The following is a 20,323-nucleotide window of genomic DNA, read 5'->3' on the forward strand; positions in this document are numbered from 1 at the left end:
TCTTTTTCGAACTAGCAAGCACAGGAATCCACACATAATTAAGCACTGCAAATGTGGGGGCGCGGATCAGAGTGGCCAGAGGCAAAGCAAGTTGTGTGAGGCTGATGGGGGGCAGTTCCCGTGGGATGGGAGGCCCCTCAGAGGGCCTGTGGGGAGCCCATGGAGCTCCGTGGGGACAGGCCTGAGTGCTCTGACAGGGCAATGGGGAGGTGACAGAGGGAGGCTAGGCACTTGGACCTGTGTGAGAAGGAGAAACATGAAAGCAACTCTGTACCCAACAACAAGTAAATAAAAACGTGGTTCCCCCACCATGTGCCATCATGATAAAAGCAAAAGATGATGGCACTTTGTTGTTTTTAAAAGGATATTCCTTGCAACCCAAATATCCCCTAAATGATTTGTCACCCCTTCAGTTATGCTCCAAGTGGCAGTTACGTTTCCCTTGGCACACAGAGCCACTGGAGAAATGGAATATTTGGTCTCATCCTCCTGTAGAGGGAGGGAGGCCTGAGGGTACTTGTGCTTCCAGGAAACAACCAGTGCCTCAGCGCTGACCCCACACCTGAGTGACTATCCAGGTCTGGGCAAAGGGAAAGCCGGCATTAGTGTCTGGGTACAGCGTGCTCACTGCAGCCTGAGGCCTCATCCTCAGCCCACGCACTGAAGGTGTGAGACGTGCAGGCCCCCGCATGCGGACAGACCTCCTTCCTCTGCTTGGGCAACCTGTGCAGCTCTGCTCACTGCTGCTGGAGTTTGGGAGCTGGGACCCCCTCTCTACCATGCACACACAACCCCTAAGCCTCAGACGTCCAGAAAATGCCACCAGATCCCTCATGTCTTGGTTCTGTTTTTTTCAGGCCACCAGCAGGAGATGGCTGGCTCGGGAGGTGGTGTCTCAGGTACTGTGGGAGTCATCCGTCTTCTCTCCTGCACTGGGGAATCATTCTCTGACCTTAGGTTTGCCTTTCAGAATGCTCCCAGCTCTGGAGACAGGGCTTGGTGGGGACACGCTTTGGAAGTGTCACCCTGAGGCAGAGCCAAATGCCCCAGCAACCGCCTCTCCTCCACCCACTTCCTCCTTCAATGCAAGATTTCAATGAGATTGGACCATAGGGTGGTTCAAAGAAGCAAAAAGTTATGATTAGGAAATACCGGTATTAAATAATTTCCCTTGGTTTCATTTCCTCTTACCACTGAATCCCACCAGAGCCTCCCAATTCTTTTCCTGCAATTGGCTGTTTTATGTCCAATTCCAGGACTGGCTGGGTCTTGGCTGTACGCATCCCCCAACCCTCCCAATCCCTCCTTTGAGTCCTGGCCATTTAGCCCAAGATAATTTTAAAATCACAGAAGCTTAAGGCTGGAAAGCATTTTGACAGGTCCCCCAGGCTAACGTTAAATGCCTTTTCTCCTGTTTTGCCTGAGTGGAGCCAGAGGAGGGCTGAGCGCCTCCTGTTCCCCTGCAATATGTGGGCTCTGGAGGTGGCCAGGCTGGGCTGCCTCCTTCAGGGACAGCCCTGAGGCTCCTTCCCTGCAACTGCTCACCCTGCAGCTGGGCTGCTGCCTGGACTCTCAGGGGACACCTACAGTGGGCCAGGCATCGTATGAAGGTAACGAGGACTTCAGTGGAAACAGCAGCAACACTTTGCATGAAGTGATGTGGGCTACCTTACCCTCCAGAAGGGAGAGCATGTCCCAGTCCACACATATTTCAAAGAGTATCTTTTTAAAGAAAAATGGTACAGCTAGAATACTCAGGGTGTGGCCTGGCTGGTGCCCAGGGTGACAGGGCCATGCCTCCGTGGGGATGCCACATTTGTAACTATGCCTGCATCTAGACCTATCTAATGTTTTAGTGTGTGGTTGATGAAAGCCACTGATATTTTTCTGCACCATGCTTTTGAAATTTGATGTTTGGATGAATTATTCAATTCCTCTGATATTTCTGAGCTGCCTTTTCTGAGTCAGGCACTGGTGGTTTGGTGACACACAGGGAGACGTGCTCCAGGCCCCCGTGGCACTCACAGTGCAGCAGGAAGACAAATCACCCTCTTCACACAAGCTGGTGTTTGGTTACAATTGTGGGAAGAGTTTTGAGGAGAGGAAAGTGTGCTTGCTGAGGAATCATGGCCAGGAAAGCCTTCCTGAGGAAGGGATATTCACATGGAGACCTCAAGGATCACTGGTGTCAGCCAGGAAGTGAAAGGAATTCCCAGGAGAGAGAAGAGCTCATGCAAGGACCCTGAGTCCTCACACTGGACAGAGAGAGACTCCGAGTCCCCACACTGAGCAGAGAGAGGCCCCGAGTCTCCACGCTGGGGGGAGGGAGACCCTGAGTCCTCACATTAGGTGGAGAGAGACCCTGAGTTCTCACAGCGGGCAGAGAGAAATGTGGGTGGAGTCAAGGCACACAGGGGCTGAAGACCAGGCAAGGACATGGCTCCTCATCCTAAAAGCAAGGGGAAAACCAGGCCTTTAGTCTAGACTTAGCCCATATTAAATTGACTTTTTCAAGGGTCAGTTGGGACACTCCGGAGAGACTGGTATGGTCCGGAGTAGGAGGAAAAGACAGGAGGCAGAAGCTGGATCCAGGTGAGTCAGGAAGGTGAGGTCTCAGAGGGCAGGTGCATTCAGAATTCCAGTGGACAGGACTTGGTAATGAACTGGCTGACCAGCTTGTAGACTTGGCAATGGAGGAGTCAGATGCTCTGAAAGGGATCAGGAGAAAGGAAGAAGGCCTGGGAAAGGGATGAGGCAAGACTTACCCAAAGTTCAGTCTGATGTGCCTTTGAGTCCTTTGTATTAGCCCATAGGTACTGCTATAAAGAATACCTAACACTGAGTGGCCTATAGACAACAGAAATTTATTTCAATGGTTCCAGAGGCTGGAAAGTCCAAGATTAAGGTGCTGGCAGGTTTGGTGTCTGATGAGGGCTTTCCCGCTTTCCGGTTTATGGATGGCACCTTCTTGCTATGTCTTCAAATGGTGGAAGGGGTGAGGGAATTCTCTGGGGCCTCTTTTTTAAGGGCACTAATCCCATTCATGAGGCTCCACTCTCATGATCTAATCACCCCCCAAAGGCCCCACTCCTAATGCCGTCATTTTGAGGTTAGGTTTTAATGTATGAATTTGGGGGAGAACAAACATTCTGACCGTAGCATCACCCACGGGAGATGTCGAGCAGGCTGGCGGCTATGCTGGGAGAGAATCAGCGAAGTCAGAGAAGTTCTCTGTCAGTGGAGAAACCCGGGTGCTCAGCGGGGATGCCTGGCCAGAGACACAAACGTGACACTTGTTAGCAGGAGGATGTACTATCAGCCTCCAGCAATCTAGCCTTGGACAGGATCTGGAGGAGAGGTTACAAAGGCAGAGGAGAAAGCCAGCACAGAGCCTCAAGCTTCTCAGATCTTAAAAAGGGACTTGCCTGATGCTAATGCAGGCCACAGATGGAATACACCTACATCCCCCGCCACCCTGTCTTCCTGTGTCCTGGGTCCCGCTCTAATCACTTCACCCATGTTACCTCATCGACTCACCCTGCAGTCATATGAGGTGATATGCCATCACTCCCATTTTACAGGGAGATCAACTGAGGCACAAAGATTTTCTGCAACCCAGCTTGGGCAGTCTGAGTTCTTCACCCCGCCCTCCCTGCGTGCAGCAAAGCAGTCCAGGTAGGGGCTGGGGAAAGTGGAAAGGCCATGACCTCTGCCGAGGACAGAGGTGACCACTCAGTGCTGGTGTCTTTGCCCCGGGGCGGAGGGGGCGGTGGTGTGGGATCTGGGCCTTTGGAGTTTTCGAGAGAATCTGGATTTCTATGTGTAGTTTCCCAGTTTTTAAATACTAGCATTTGTTCACATTTTTAAAAGCACTGTTGGGGCAAAAAAAATTTGGGGGAGCTGACTTCAGATGGTAAGATTTTAAATCTGCATCTAAGTTGCTAAGTAAGAGAAGAGATTTTAGGCGCCCTTACCATAAAAAGTAGTCATTCTGCGAGGTGATGGATACGCTAATTTGCTTGACTGTAGTAGCCATTACATCGTGTATACCAAAACAACACCCTGTATGCCCGCCTTATAAATACGCACACACACACACACAAAAAGATTGAAGAGAAGGGGCTGTCCCAGGATTTGGAGGAATAGGGGTGCCCAGCGGAACAGAAATTTGAGCCCTGCCGTGGGCTGAGAGCCAGGTATGTGTCTGCCCGACAGAACTTCAGTTTATGGTTGATTTCCTCTGTGCGCTTGATGCTGGTCAACACAGGGACTAGTTGAAAAACTAGGTTTTTTCCCTTCCTGTAGTCAATGCTCTGAATTTTCTTCTTGTTTTCTTTGTGCAATCCCTCATTTATTTTGTATTCCAAGGCAGAAGTCACTGAGAAGTTGCTCAGTGACCAGGGTCAAGGGTTGGCCATTTCTAAGGCTGAGTGTGGCAGAGGGCACTGGGAGCTTGTCCTGCTGGTGGAGCCAGGGCATCCCAGGACCCGTGGGCCTCAAACCTGGGCCAGGAGTGAGGACCTGGCCTGCCGTAGGCCGAACTTGACTCAGACAGGTTTGGTGTGGGCCATCCAGTTGAAAGGAGTTGTCAATGTTTAATTGTGCTAGACTTCACATAAAATTTAAACTTGGAATATTTTTCCAAAAATGTGGATGATCAGGACCAAGTTATTCTGCCGCAAGGCCACAGTCTGCTGGAGGTAATTGGTGCTCACCCCGTTAGTGGGTCTCCCTCTCCCTGGTAAATGGCAGCCTCCCCTCCCCGGCTCTCTTTTCTTTGACTTGCTTTGCCCATTTCCTTTCCTGCCTGGACTCTCTGCACAGGTGCCTTTAAGACATTGCAGGAAAGCTCAGCAAACTGAACAGTGCCCCAAAGCCCTCTTCACTGCAGGAGACACAGGTGGAACGAAGGGATGAATAATCAAACATAACCCCTGACAGCTCACACTGGCCCTACCTCATGTCCCTAGAATCACTGTCTGGGACCCAGGTCTCTAGAATCACAGTCCCTTGCATCAGTGGCAGAGTTGAAGTGTGATTTGGGGGCTCTACCCTATTCCTGGTCCCCACGTTGGCTTTTGGGCTCTTGGGCTGGTACTGTCTGGTACTGACAATGGCCACTGGCTGGTGCTGCCTACTTTCACCCTGAGTAAAAAGCTCTGGGCAAAAATGAGGTATCCAAAAAGCAGTGAGTGGTGAATATGCCTCCCTCTCCTCCCCCTGCCCCAAATCCCCTATTATGGCACCAATTAAAACAGGAGTAACAAAGTCACCTGAGGGCTCCCTCTCCTCCAGCGTCCTTGGCTCCCTGCAGTACTTAATTCCCATTCGGCCTCATTGTCCTTTAGACCCAGGCTTGGGGTCTGGGCTGAGCCCTATCCCAAAGTGGTTTCCACGCTCAGACTGAAGCAGGATCTCTGCCTTCTCAGTCCCCAGGGAATGAAATCTCCAGCCAGCTCTTCTCCAGAGAGCCCTGTTTCCTCTCTCCAGCTTACTCTTTGAGACTTCCCTTTGATGTCACCTGGTCTGTGAGACAGCCTTTCCTGGGACCCCCCGCGGAGAGACAACCCACTGATAAGACTCCAAAAAGCCAAGGCGCCCAGCTTCTCATGCCCACCTCTGAGCTGTGAGGCAAAGGCCTGTTTATTTTGGGTTGATGAGTAAATCATGTGGAACAGAATCAAAAGCTCTGCTGAAGTCAACACAGATGACATCTGTCACTTCCTCTTAATCCATCAGTCAGGGGGAGAGGGCATTGGATTAATTAGACAGGCTCTTTCAAACGTTTGCCAGCAATGACTCCATGCCCTCTTTCTCTCATGCACTGGTGAAGGAAAACAATGAGTTTTCACCCTATTGTTTATCTTAGAAGGGCCAGGTTTTGAGGTCAAACATCAGTGTAATATTTTCTCTTAAAAATGCACAGGCACTGTAACTGCTAATAGCTGGTATGCCGATTATTGAAATCAAAGTTCTTGTTTCTTTACAAATGTGCCCACTGCAAGGATATCAAAGCATTGGCAGACATCAAGTCAGTGGCTTTGCCTAGGCCAGGCTTTCTCTCATTGAAAAGGGAGGGATCTATTTGGGGAGAGAGTCTCTAGGGGCTGTGATTTATTCAGTTTGATTACATGGCACACTGGTCTCTGTTTATTTGTTGAAACATGGCATATGCCTTGGGAGGAGATGCTCCACAGTCAGCGAGAGCCTCTGCCAGCTGTGGCCACTTGTCTTTAGGCTGCACCTGTGTGAGTCCCTTACTCGGCTCACTGGGCATGACTCCTTCTGACCTCAGGGAATGAATGGCCTGTTTCCCAGGCACAGGACAGACCCTGAATTTCCCCAGCCCTGAGAGTGCACGCGTCCAGCCTCCTCTCTTGCCTGATCTCATCCTGGCCCTGCCCTGGCACGTGTTCCTCACTGGCTGGTTCACTAATTTGCTGTTCAATATAGAACTTTGTCCTTTCCTAACATGCTTGGAGTCCCCTGGGTCTTTCATTCTATTCAGTTTTCCTGAAACTAGCCTTGTCTTCATCCAGCCTTCTGGGCCTATGTGAGAGCTGCCTGGATTCCTCAGTAGGGGGAAGTGGAGGCAGGAGACCAGAGGCCTTGGGCGTGAATGCCAGATCCTCCACTTACCACCTGGACCCTGCCAGAGCCATTTGACTCTCTGAGCTTCTGTGTGTTCATATTTAGAGTGAGCCTAACACAATTGGCCCTTGAACAACATGGATTTGAACTGCAAGGGTCCACTTATACACAGATATTTTTAAATAAAATTTACACCAAGCATGCCTTTGTCTCCCGACTCCCTTTCCACCTTTGCCATCCCAGAGACTGTAAGACCAACCCCTTCTCCTCCTCCTCAGCCTCCTCAACATGAAGATGAGGAGGAAGACCTTTATGATGATCCACTTCCAATTAATGGATAGTAAATATGTTTTCTCTTCCTTATGATTTTGTTAACAACATTTTCTTGTCTCTAGCTTACTTTATTGTAAGAATACAGTATACAATACATATAATATACAAACCATGTGTTAACTCACTGTTTAAGTTGTCGGTACGGCTTCCAGTTGGCAAGGCTATTAGTCGTTAGATTCTGGGAGAGTCAAAAGTTATGTGTGAATTATAAACTGCTCAGCGTTTGGTACCCCTAACCTCCACATTGTTCAAGGGTCAAGCGTCTTATCTTTCTTAGAGAGTTGCTATAGGGATTCAGTTAATATAGAAAAATATGTTTGGATCAATACCTGGCACGGGGTGGTACTGTCCTGGGAGCTGTGCCTCCAAATAAGCTGTAGAAGGAAACATAAGACCTCTCCTTTTGCAATAACAAGAAACCATTAGATAAATAAAATCCAAACACTCTTGTGAAATTGTTGACACCGATAATATGTAAAAAGCTAAATTCCAGAAGAACCAGCCCTTCCTGCGTGATCAAGGGCAGCCCTTCCGTGGTTGAGGTTGAGGCCCAGCAAGGAAAAGAGCAAGCCCCCCGCAGAGGCCGGTCTCTGCCAAATCGAGGAGAAAACAGGCAGATGTTGCCAATCAGGCAGGCTTGTGTGTGGGTTTGGCCGTGGAGGAACTCCAGTGTGCTAAGGGTTCTGTCTGCCTGTCTCCCATGGGAATTCCGCTGAGTTATCAAAGGTTGGGGACAGCAAAGTCATGCGACTGGCCATTCTTCCAGTCTAACAGTCTTGAGATTTCACAGCCTCAACGTTTATCATTTTGAGATCTTGTAATATTGAGGAGTTTAAGCCCAGCGCCTTTCTTGAGAGAGGGACTGCAACTAAGCAAAGCTGGAACCAAGTTTCTACCCAATTCAACTTCAGATGAAATCAAAGATACCAGTCTAGTGGGAGTTGAGGAAGTTGGAGGCTAAGCTGAAAAGCAAAGAGAGATCTCCTTGATCCAGCTGGAGTTGAGTTGATCGTATTCCTTTAGGAGGCCTTAAAAGGTTTTTATGCTTTTGTTGGGGCCTTAACGTTTGAACACAAGGAGTTTAACTAATCAGCTCCCCACCTGAGATGTGTAATAAAAGAAAGGACATCCCATCTGATGGTGAATTTCATACGTGTGTGTTTCAGCCTTTGCTTTCTAGTCACAATATCCAATATACAATTTTTTTAAATGATAAGGCATGGGATAAGCAGGAGAATGTGATCTACAGTCAAGAGTAAAATCTGTAGTGGCAACAGGCCCACTGACGATCCATATGTTGGAATTACCGAAGACTTTAACATACTTATGGTAAATATGGTAAAGAAGCTACAGGAAAGGATGAATGTAACTGGCAAAGAAGAGAAGAATCTCATGAGACATGAAAACAATAAAAAAGAACTAAGTGGAACTCTTAGAATGAAAAACTGGAAAATATAATAATTGAAATAAAAAATTTTCTGAATGGGATAAAGAGCAGATCCTATAAAACAGAGAAAAAATAAGTGAACTGAAAGATCAATAGAAAAATTATTGTCTCTCCAGGTTTTTTTTGAGACGGAGTCTCGCTCTGTTGCCCAGGCTGGAGTACAGTGGCACGATCTTGGCTCACTGCAACCTCCGCCTCCCGGGTTCAAGTGATTCTCCTGCCTCAACCTCCTGAGTAGCTGGGACTACAGGTGTCCGCCACCACGTCTGGCTAATTGTTGTATTTTTAGTAGAGACAGGGTTTTATGTTGGCCAGGCTGGTCTCGAACTCCTGACCTTGTGATCCACCCGCCTCAGGCTCCCAAAGTGCTGGGATTACAGGCGTGAGCCACTGTGCCCGGCCTCTCCAGTTGTTTTTTTAAATTGAGGTATAATTGATATACAGTGAAATGCACAGATTGCAAGTGTGTGGTTCTATGAGTGGTAACAGTTGCATGAGCCTATGTAACCCACATTTCTCTCAAGGTGGAACAATCCAGTACTGCAGAAACACTTCTTGTTCTCCTCCCTAGTCAATCCCCACCCATCACCCAGTGACAACCACAGTTCTGACTTCTTTTACCATAGAAGAGTTTTTGCTTTTCTAGAACTTCTTAGGAATGAAATTATACAATATATACTATTTTGTGTCTGGCTTTTTTTTTTTCTCAGTATAATTGTTTTTCCAATTAATCCATGTTGTTGCATATATCAGTCTTTTCTTTTTGTTATGGAATGGGATTCCATTTTATGGATATTCTACAATATGTTTATCCACTCTTTAGCCCGTCTCTGAATTGATGGTGACGGAGCAGCCCCTTCTACTGGCCATGCCTGACACAGGGCCCAGGTAACATAGGGCCAACGTCACACTTCTTGTCTGTGGTTTTCATGCCTTTTCAAGTTAGAGTGGGGTAAGAAACCTTTCAAACCAACATATAGAATGTTTGGATGGTAGTGGAGGGAGCACTGGGGAGGAGTGGAGCCCCACCTGACCCTCACCTCCCTCAGGAACTTGGAGAGAGCTCTTGGTCTGAAAGATGGTGCCCAAATGAAATAAAAAGACAACCGCAGCTCATCTCCCTCCTCAAAGCTTTCCCAAGGCTGCCTGGACCTTCCCCAGGACGGTCTAATTCTTGCTGCTGATTATTATTTATAATCCTACGCATTGTGTTTGAAAAGTAATATGAGTTAACTTACAAAGATACACACATATAGCAGAATACTGTAATAGGAAAATGTAAGATAAATAAGGAAATTGAAGTGAGAGCAATTGAAAGAGCACTCAGAGGAAGAAACGTGAGCACTCAAAGTCCCAGGAATTTCTAGAGACAAGCCCAGCCTGGGCTCAGAGGTTCTGAAGCCGAAAATGCTCTAAGGTCAAATACATTTGGGAAATACCGCTTGCCTATCCCGGCTTTGGAGATTTGCAACGCATACTGGCATGCTAAGGGCTCTGGGCTTCTTTGTAGCAAAGAATCTGCTTTACTTGCTTCCACCTTTCTCTCTTGCTCTTATTTCTCTCTCTCTCTTACACACACACACACACACACACACACACACACACACACACACACACACACGATGCTTGTTTTTCTGCTCTTTCAATAGTGGGACGCACTGGATATACCGTTGTCAAATCTGCTTTCTCCACTCAATATACAACATAAACATTTTTCCAAGCCATTAAGTATTTTTTCTCACACATCTTCCTTAATAGCTCTATGAGTATTCCATTTCACTGTTATATCATAATTTATGTCCCCAGATCCCACTACAGTGTGTGTAGGTTGGTTCTCTTTTTTTTTTAACCTATAAATAACTCTGGACGAACAGTTTAAACCTAAATCTTTGAAGACATTTTTGATTATATCCTCAGGATATATCTTTCGTAGTGGCATTTCTGGGTCAAAAGATATATGGATTTTGAGGTTTTGGATACATATTGTTGAATGTTTACAATAATTAGACCTTATTCTTTTACATTTTATTTTGAAATCGTTTTAACCAGACACAGAAGTTACAAGAACAGCACTGGGAACTTTGTCCCTGAACCATTTGAGAGGATGTTGCGCCATGTGCTCTATCACCCATGAGTACTTTACTACTTTTTTTCTGCAAACAAGGCCATTCTCCTGTACGACCATAGCACAGCCACTGAAGTCAGGAAATTAAAGTTGATACGTTACTGTTCTTTGATTCCTGTATTTCTTTAAAGTTTTACCAGTTGTCCCAATAATGTCCTTTAGATCAAAATGATTCCACCTAGAATTGTGGTTTACATTTGTCCTCTCTTTTAGTTTAATTCTGGAACAACATCCTAACCTTTCCTTGACTTTCATGAACTTGACACTTGTGACGGTTGTGGGATACTTATGATGTGACATGGCCCTTAGTTTTAATTTGTTTGATGCTTGTTCATGATTACATATGTCATTCATCTTTGGCAGATCATAGCTGCAATGCTGGGCTCTCCTCAGTGCATCCCACCAGGTACCCAATGATTTCAATTCATCCCATTATTGGTGATGTTGACATTGATCCTTTGGTTAAGTTCGTGTGTGACAATCTTCTCTAATTTATTTCCCTTTGTAATTGATAAGTATTTTGGGAGGATATATGTAAATATACTCTCCCTCTTCAAATACATTTTTGAGACAGGGTCTCACTCTGTCTCCCAGGCTGGAGCGCAGTGGTGTGATCTCAGCTCACCATAACCTTGACCTCCTAGGCTCAGGTGATCCTTCTCCCTCAGCCTTGCAGGTAGCTGGGATTACAGGCATGCATCACCACACCAGGCTAATATTTTTGCCTTTTTTTGTAGAGATGGGGGGTCTCACGATGTTGCCCTGGCTAGTCTTGAAAGCCTGGGCTCAAGCTATCCACCCACCTCTGCCTTCCAATATGCTTGGATTACAAGTGTCAGCCATTGTGCCCAGCCTGAACTTTTTACCTACTAGTTTCAGCACCCACTGATTTGGGGGCATGAATTAATTATTACTATGGCAGTTGACAAAAATGGTGATTTTCTACTTATACCATACCTCTCACACTTATTAGTTGTCTTTAGAGTCTAAGAAAAAATGTTTTATTTTCCCTATTTGTTTATTCACCAATTTCTATTTTGTTTGGTGGGTCATAATTTACTCTACCATTACTTATTTTAATGTTCAACTTGTTTTGTATTTGGCCTGCAAAAGCCCTTTCTACCTGGCTTCTAGATGAGATGTTCCAGGTTACGAGCTCTGAAATCTGTCATTTCTTCAAGTGGCTGTGGTTCCTTTCAGTAGAGAACAGTAATTAGACACCACCATCTGGATGCTAAGAGTGTTCATGGCCATCATGGTGTAGCTGCTTTTATGTCCTGTTAGTGGGCAGAGCTAGATGCAACATGTATGTGAGTTCACGACAATACTTCAATTCCAATTCAACACCGCAGGGTCTGCCTGGACTGCTTTCCCAAATTTGTAACTCTATTATCCTATTCTCATAAATAAGTTTGCTCATTTTCTTCTATGTATGTAACCAGTCCCTCGATTCCATGCCTGGCTGAATCATTCCCCTCCTGGTTTGACTCCTCACCCAGCTCCAGCCAGATGAGTGGCTCTGCCAGCACCACTGCTGCACTTCCCCACACACTGCCTGGGATCCCACCTCTCTTGACCCCACGGCTATGGGGGTTCCACCTCTCTTGACCTTACCTGGTGGCTGTTCCCATGAAAGTTTCAGGAAGGAGGAAGGAAAAAAGAGAAGGAGGTAGGAAGGAAGGAAGAAAGGAAAGAAGGAAGGAAGGAAGGGAGAGAGGGAAGGAAAGAAGGATGGGGTGAAGGAAGGAAGGAAAGAAGGAAGGAAGGATGGGAAGAAGGAAGGAAGGAAGGATGGAACGAAGGAAGGAAGGATGGGACGAAGGAAGGAAGGAAAGAAGGAAGGAAGGATGGAAGGGAGGTGGGGAGGGAGGAAGGAATGAATGAAGGAAGGAAGGAAAGAAGGAAGGAAGAATGGGAAGAAAGAAGGAAGCATATAATTTAGAGGTGCAAAGGATGAATAACAGAAACACTAAAGATGCTCAACAAAACAAAATCTAGGGCAGGTAGGGGGATGAAGCATGCTTGCATTGTGCCTTTCACCTCTCAGAAGAGAAGGAAGTGCCAAGGCCTACCAGGCATGGGTGATAAGCTTGGACACAGATGTGTAAGTACATTGTTCAGTGTTGTAATGACAGCCCCAGGAAGAACCTAACTGGAAATGCTTATAGAGGTTGTCTCTGCACTGTGGGGTGGGGAGCAAGGGGAATGGAGGAAGAGCTTCTCTTCATTTAACATCTTTCTGTACTGAGTGAAATATTTTACCATATCCATGCATTACTTTTATAATATTTTGGAATATGAGTTTGAATAAAAGATAAATTGCTCATGTGAAGTGTGTGTTTGATGGCATATTGGCAGTGGTAGTGGTTGGTGAAACATTCGTAGGAATGAATTCCAACCTGGAGTGTTGGGAAGAGATGGAATCCAGGATCCAGACAGGGAGGCCAGCTTTAGAGAGGGTGGAAGTGTCTCCTGGGTGGAAGGATGAGGTAGGTGAGGGACCCATGTGTGGAGAGTTGGTGAAGGCGCTGGTGTCTGGTGGCTGCTCTCAACTCCTTTCATTCACAGAGGGGGTCATGGATTGGTGATTTATGGAGAAGAGGCTGGTTGTTGGAGGTGGATCAACTTTCGTGGAGACAGAGAGTGATGGGTGACTGGCCTGGGCGGTAGGAATAATGTTGACCAGACTCCTGGGTTCTGGGATGGTTGGGTCCCTGCCTAATGACCTCACCTGCTGAGACATAGGACGATGAGTCCACAAAACCCCCATCACTGGGACTCCCCAGCGTCCTGGAGGCCTGAGATAAAAGCAAGGGAGGATGAGTTTCATAGATTTTAAAATCATAATCATATAAGGGTTCAGGTGTAGGATTGGAAGGGCAGGTCCCATTTGTCCCTTTTAGGACTTCCCTCCCTTCTGGCCCTGAGAGTATGAGGGGAAGTCACTGGGATGCTGCCGACTGTTCCCAGGACGCCTGGCATTGTCCCTCTGCTCCCTGGGTTCATGCTGACATTGTGGTGGGTAGCTGCCGACGTGCAGAGCCCACAAGGGAGCACCTCCTCACGTTTCACACCCTCGGGGCCTCACACGCCTCAGCAAAGTGAGCCCCTCATCAACATCCTGACAATTCTAACTGGGAGGCACCACGGAGATGGCAAAGGTCATTCTTTTCTTTTCCATCTTCTAAACATAACTGTGGTTTCAATTTGGGAATAAGTGAATAACGGTTTGTTTTATATCAGGAGATTTAATTCTTTTGCCCCTTAAGCACCTTTCTTCTTGCTTTCCATGTGTTTCAAATATCTCCTGTAAATAGAATACAGTACTTGTAAGTTTTGAGAAACACATTGAAAACAGTTTACCTCACTGGACATTTGTAAAGAAAATTCAGCAAAGTGGTTTGCTGCCTTCTGGATGTGGTTTGCGCTGTTCTCACAAGGACAAGATTCCCAAGTTCTTGGCCACATTTTTAAGAGAAAAGCCTTAATTTCACAGGGAGCAGGTGACAGAAAATTTTCGTGTGCATTTTTCACAGAATAAAATAAATGAAAGCCAGCATGTGAATCCCATTTGCTAAGTGTATCCCGACACGATCAGCTGATTTTTATGCACCGAAGCGTCTAAAACTCCATCGATTTTTCCAAATTTTCATGTGCATGTCAGTAAAGCTTAACAGTAAAAAAGTATAATTTTAAGAGGTTCTGATTTTTAATGATTTTACATAGTATTCTTTGTCTTACTCTGTCTGTCCCTTCTGTTGGAAAAATTAGATCTCATCACTCACTGGGTGAGATGACAGCCCAGGCAGACTGCACAAATCACTCTACTAGCGGCAGCCCCGGAGCTCCTAATGGTGTCAGAAAATGTACGTGCCTCGTGCACCCTTCTTCAGAAAATATGAATTTAGCGATGTGATCATTGGTGTTTCTTCTTAAATTTCAGATGCAGTGTCCTAGTATCTGTCATGTACAGTAAATAACACGGGTGGACTCTTTGCAAACCACATATGGCTTCCATGTGCAGCATCTGTCTTCTCAGAAGCGGAAGGACAACAGACCACACTTTGCTAGGCTTTGGGCGAATTTTCCCTTTAACTGCATAGACCTTCCATTTGCCTTCTCTGATCTGAAGTAGCAGACTGAGGGCACATAGGTTACAGGGAGCTGACTTTTGCAGTGCGATTCCTGTGCCCCTGGATATCAGATACTCAGGTGGCACATGCCCTGCTCAACCCAAAAGCGTGAGCAACATAACAGCTGAGTGGCTGCAACGTAACAGCTGAGTGAATTGCAGCAAGCGACAGATGCTACAGCATGTGTACACATCCATCGGTGATGTTAGAAAGGTGGGGATGGTTGATGTTGGTCAGATCGGCATCCCTTTCCCATGCAATCTCCCAAATTATTGCAGACCTTGTTCAGGGACCTCCAGATGTTCCTAACAGGTGCCTTTCAGACACGTTTAGCCTCGGATTTCCTTCTCTGCTTCTCCAGTTCCCTCTGCAATGAGGCTCAGAAATCCACAAAAAATGCCTGTTCTGACCTCCAGGGTTATGTTGCTAAGTGACTCTGCCCTCCAAATCACCTGAGCCAATTTCCAGGGCTCAGCTCATCTCCCTTACTCCTGCACCTTTTCCCTTGCCTTCCTTCCCAGGCACAAAGCCAGAGTAAAAGCGTGGGATGCTTTGGTGCATAAACTTGCCAGTTTCCTTTTCCCTGTTCATACTGAAACTGGCAAGTTTATGCATCCAGGTGTTAGTGGAGAGGTTCTCTGGTTTTTTTGTTTGTTCGTTTTGGTTTTTGTTATTTTCAAAAGGAGACAGGAGAACCCAAGCTTCCTGGCCAACTAGGCAGGGAAGTCTCAGGCCTGGGCTGAACTCTCTGCACACAGCCATAGGATCTAGATACCTGGCCCTACAAGGTGTAGCCCTCAGCTGGCTGTGTGCAGACTCTCTCTCTGTACCTGCAACCTCCTAACCCCACCATGAAAAAGCCTTGTTCTTGAGAGATTGTGGTAGTGGGTACATCTGTACCTGCTAGCATGTGATTGAAGACGCATGCTGAGAAAACCAACTGGGAAAGACCCTCTCCTAAAGTTTTCTTTCCAGTAAAACACCCTCAGGCGTTTGAGAGCCGGTTCCAGAAGTGATCCTGGTGCTGCAGATACTCCCCGATGGGCCTTTATTGCCAAAAAGTGACAGGCAGCTCACTGAGTGTCCAGCTTAAATCACTAGAGATGTTGGCTGAGCTGGCCCTAAATGTTGGCTCTTTCTGGCTTTGGAAGTGCAGACGCTGTTGCCTGTGCCCTTTGTCTGTTTTATGGTTCCATTAAGTACATGATGGCTGATTTTATGAGCATAGCCTAAGATGACAGCACTGGGCTCTGCAAAGCCATTTCTTTAACTTCCTGAGGAGACTTTATTCTCTGACAACCAAAGACATTTGATCCCACCCCGCCCCAGCTTTGGGCTCTTAATCCCTCTTGTTTACAGTGAGTTTAATCTCTGTCATATTTCCCATTTAGCTGGACAAATCCCATCCTCCCTGGGCTAAGCCATGTGACCACATCAGTTGGGTCCAATGACAGGGGTTTTAAATGTGTCTATCTCTTGAAAGAACAAACAATCTTCAAAGCCTTAAACCCACTCCCATAAATAGTATTTGAAGGGCATTTAAAGGCAAAACTTGATAAACAGGATCAGAGAATGGAGTGATGGGGACCACCCTAGCACAGAATAAACCAGGTTTTGAAATAAAAAATTAGTCAACTTTTCTATTCAGTGTGTGTCTTATGAAAAGACTAAGACCAGTTTTATAATAGTTTTGCACTTTAAAAAGCAAGAAGAACTTGATCCATGTGGCTCACAGGTAAATATTAGGCTCGCAGTACTCTGCCCTCGTGTGAGACTATCCAGACGTGGGGGTGTTTGGGGCGCCATTCAGGGACTCAGGACCATCAAGGTGGGTTAGCAAATAAACCCTGCCAAGAATGCTAGGCATCACTTTTGACGTTAGATGCCCCCTGTCTATCTCAAGGTGGTATCATACCAGCTGAGTTTCTTTTCTCCTGTGAACACTGGTAATTGGTTCATGGAACAAATGAATATCAGAGACCTCCTTAACAATACAAAGCCCAGCAAAGAAGAGGGAGGGAAACAGAGATGGTAAACACAGCAATTACCCTTGGATGGACTAGAGACTCCTTTTGATTCTTGGTACAAAAGCAAAACTGTTCTTACATTCGTTGCTTGAATTTAACCCACCAAAATGTTTAAAAATTGTAGTAAAATTACATAACTCAAAATTTGCCATTTTAATCATTTTTAAGTGTCCAGTTCAGTGGCATTAGCACATTTGTATGATTGAGCTACCGTCACCACCATTTATCTCCAGAACGTTTTCATCTTCCCATTTTGTACCATTTCATCTTCCTCCCAACTCTGTACCTATTCTCCCTCCCCTAGCCCTTAGGGCCCACCATTCTACCATCTATCTCTGTGAATTTGACTATTTTAGGTATCTCCTGTAACAGGAATCATACATTATTTGTCCTTTTGTGACTGGCATATTTAGCAACATGGCTTTGAGATCCATCCATATTGTGGCAAATATCAAAATTTTCTTTCTTTTTAAGGAAGAAATAATATAGACCATATTTTATTGATCTATTCATCCACTGACGGACACTTGGACTGCTTCTGCTCATTGGCTATTGGGAATCAGGCTGCTGTGTACATGGGCGTATCAATATCTGTTGGAGTTTCTGCTTTACTTCTTGTGAGTATGTACCTATGAGTGGGATTGCTGGGTCATATGGTCATGTTATTTTTAATTTTGGGGGGAATAGCCATACTGTTTTCCACACTGCACCGTTTTACGTTCCCACCAGTAGTGCAAAAGAAAAGTTTTCCAATTTCTCCACAGCCTTGTCAGCACTTGCTATTTTCTGTGTTTTTAATTGATAACAGTCATCACAATGAGTGTGCGGTGGTAATTCATTGTCGTTTTGTCTTGCATTTCCCTAATGATTAGGGATGTTGAGCACCTTTTTATATGCTCATTGGCCATTTGTATTTCTTCCTTGGATAAATGTTCTTTCAGGTCCTTTGCCTGGTTTTAAATTGGGGTTGTTTTTTCTTGTTGTTGAGCTATAGGAGTTCTTCACATATTCTGAATATCAATCCCTATCAGATATATGATTTGAAAACATTCTCTCCCATTCGGTGGGCTGTTTTGTCACTCTGTTAATCCCTTGTGTCCTTTGATGCGAAAGTTTTAAATTGTGGTGACCCACCAAGCTTTAATTGACACGTTCAGCACTCTGCTGGGTGCTGTGTACAACATAAGAAAGTTATGGGATGGGTTTAACGAAAATGGGACCCGGATCCCTGGCCACACCGGGGAGGGGAAGCAGGGAGAGTTTGATGTGAGAAATTAGGCCTCTTGGGTCAATAGAGGGAACCTGGTGCACAAATCCTGGATTATTTTTGTAATGTGTGCTTGTGGGCTGCCTCCCTGTCTAGGCTGGGAGGCAGGACTCCTTTTGCCATCTTGAAAGCCTGGTGCCTGTCACTGGGTGCTTTTCCAGCTCTAATCAAGGAATGCACCATGGAGCACGGTGTCGCATGACTAGATGATGACCGTGGCACATGGAAGCAGTGGGCCCGTGGGTCCATGACCTTGTGTCCATGTCTGCAATGGCCATTCACCCCAGGGCCTCTTGCTGTGGCAGGCCCTCGGAGGCTATGAGATCCTCATCCAGAAATTAGAAGCCCTGGAGGTCACGGGTTACACATCAAAGAATCCCTGGATCAGGGGAAACCTGAACCACCTCATTAAGTAATGCCTTCCAGACACCCATGGCCCTTCCTGCCTTCCTCCTTTTAGACCCCAACTCTTGAGGTTGACCTATGGACTTGTCCCATCCCAGCCTCTGGCCTGAGCCAGCTGGTATTGGCCAACGTGAAGTTCAGCTTTGAGGTCAAGCCAGCCTAGGGCTGGCCCACCTAGGACTCAGCCACATCTCGGCCCCAGCTCTGAGGTTTAGGGCGAATTTTCTGTCCCTCTTTCTGGCTGGTGCTCCCCGACTGAGCTCCGAGATGATGCCAGGCGCAGAGCTGAGTGTCTTCATTTCAGAACCTCCACTCTCTTTGCCTCCCCAGGGGGATGGTGTCTGCTGACAATACAAAAATGCTTCTGATTCCAGATTTGCATCTTAACACAGAAACCTTTTCTCTTGGTATGGCACTGCATTGTGGAAAAATGGATTTGGCCCAAATACCTCTCTGGCCCACACAAGTTTTCTCCACATTGTGGCAGGAATGAGGCACATAATCAGGAGCGGGCAGTGGTCACGTGGTGGGCTGGGACTGTCACCCAAGTGCCTCAGCTTCCCCAGGCTTTGATGATGACCTCTGTCTGCCTTAGAACCAAGTGACCAGAGTCAGGCCACTGATCAGCAGGACACAAGGCAGTGCAGTCCTCTCCCAGGGTATTCCTCCCAGGGAAGCCACAATGTTCTCTGCACCCAGGCAGTGCAGGGTGCCTTCATCCCTCACCATCGCAGCCCTTCCTTCTGCAAGAGGCCCTGGCCTTCCTCTCTCCATGACCCAACACTTTCTGTGCCAAATACCAGCTCTCTCAAGGCCTTATTCTTCCCCTACCCCCTAGCATGAGAAATAGCTGTGGTTTTCAAAATAATTTTTTTGTCCCATTTTTGTCCCAGATGCCAGTAGAGCTCTAGATGGCGAGGGCAGAAGGAGGGGGTTCTTGGAGAGGAAGGAGCCGAGGGGAACAGGGAGGGGCTTCCGGCAGCATCTGCAATAAGATGCTAGGTCCAGGGAGGGGCAGTGCGGTGTTTGGAGGGCAGATGAGGCTAAAAAGGGGAATCTGAAGTCTAGAATTGTCCTGTGGGTAAAGAAAAGTTCCTGCAGGAGGGACATGGGGTAGGGGGGTTTCATCAGGAAGTGCTGGCGGGCAGGAAATCAGACAGAGATGGCAGCTGGGCATCCAGATGTCCAGCCCCAAGGCTCAGACATGGGCAGCTAGGTAAGTGTTTGAGTCATCACGACTCGATGGGATCCATTCCATGGGACCATGGGTGCTATGAGAGTGGGAGGGGAAGGGTCTTACTTTCATATCTCCTATCCCAGCACAATGACCTGGGACAAAGCAAATGGCCACGATGAGATCCTTGGGCCCAGGTTGGGGCATGAGATGAAGGGCAGAGTAGGAGCTGCAGGGTGGAGAAAGGATCCCCAGGACCAGGGAAGGAGGTGAGCTCAAGGTGCTCACCATGGATGGTTCAAAAAGCAGTGTTCCCAGGCAGGTGGGCACTGACCTACCTGGTGCCCACTCCTAGGAGAACTGGGAGCAGACAGGGAGGCATCTAGAAACTTTAAGATGTAGAATGTCCCCTCTGGTGACATTCAGGAACCAGCTCTGTGGAAGGTAACTAACAATGGCCATCAGACGTTTATGCTGAGCAAACTGAGGAGCAGCCGGGGGGCTCCCGGCACCTTCCCTGGGGTGGGTTTATTGCAGATGCTCTCCCAGGGCAATGGGCAGGGGTGAGGTCACAAAATCAGAGACACCATCCTCCTCCCCCCACCGCTCATCTGCGACTTTGGACAAATAAGAGCTGAAAAGATGCCGTTAGGTTGAAGGATACTAATTCCCTGCCCCTGAGTGTGTTGATCCTGGGGGTGGCTCACACCTGATGAGCTGGGTCAGTGTGACAGGCTCCAAAGGCTCCACGTTCTCTCAGGGGAGAAGAATGCGAACATGCTTGTTGCATCTGGTTTGGGCAGAAGTCCTGTCTCTGCAGA

The 20,323-nt window shown here is 46.9% G+C and overlaps 1 long non-coding RNA gene across 1 annotated transcript; it reads right to left on the reverse strand.

Annotated features, from left to right (window-relative positions):
* Positions 1-2,845: 2,845 nt before the first annotated feature.
* Positions 2,846-5,468, reverse strand: LOC135966463 (uncharacterized). Its single transcript, XR_010579783.2, has 2 exons — positions 5,274-5,468; positions 2,846-3,268 (listed from the first exon to the last, which is right to left on the reverse strand). It is a non-coding gene; the product is annotated as an uncharacterized lncRNA (long non-coding RNA).
* Between the last annotated feature and the right edge of the window lie 14,855 nt (positions 5,469-20,323).

This window comes from Macaca fascicularis, chromosome 12, assembly GCF_037993035.2.
Source record: "Macaca fascicularis isolate 582-1 chromosome 12, T2T-MFA8v1.1".
Taxonomy (NCBI): Eukaryota; Metazoa; Chordata; class Mammalia; order Primates; family Cercopithecidae; genus Macaca; species Macaca fascicularis.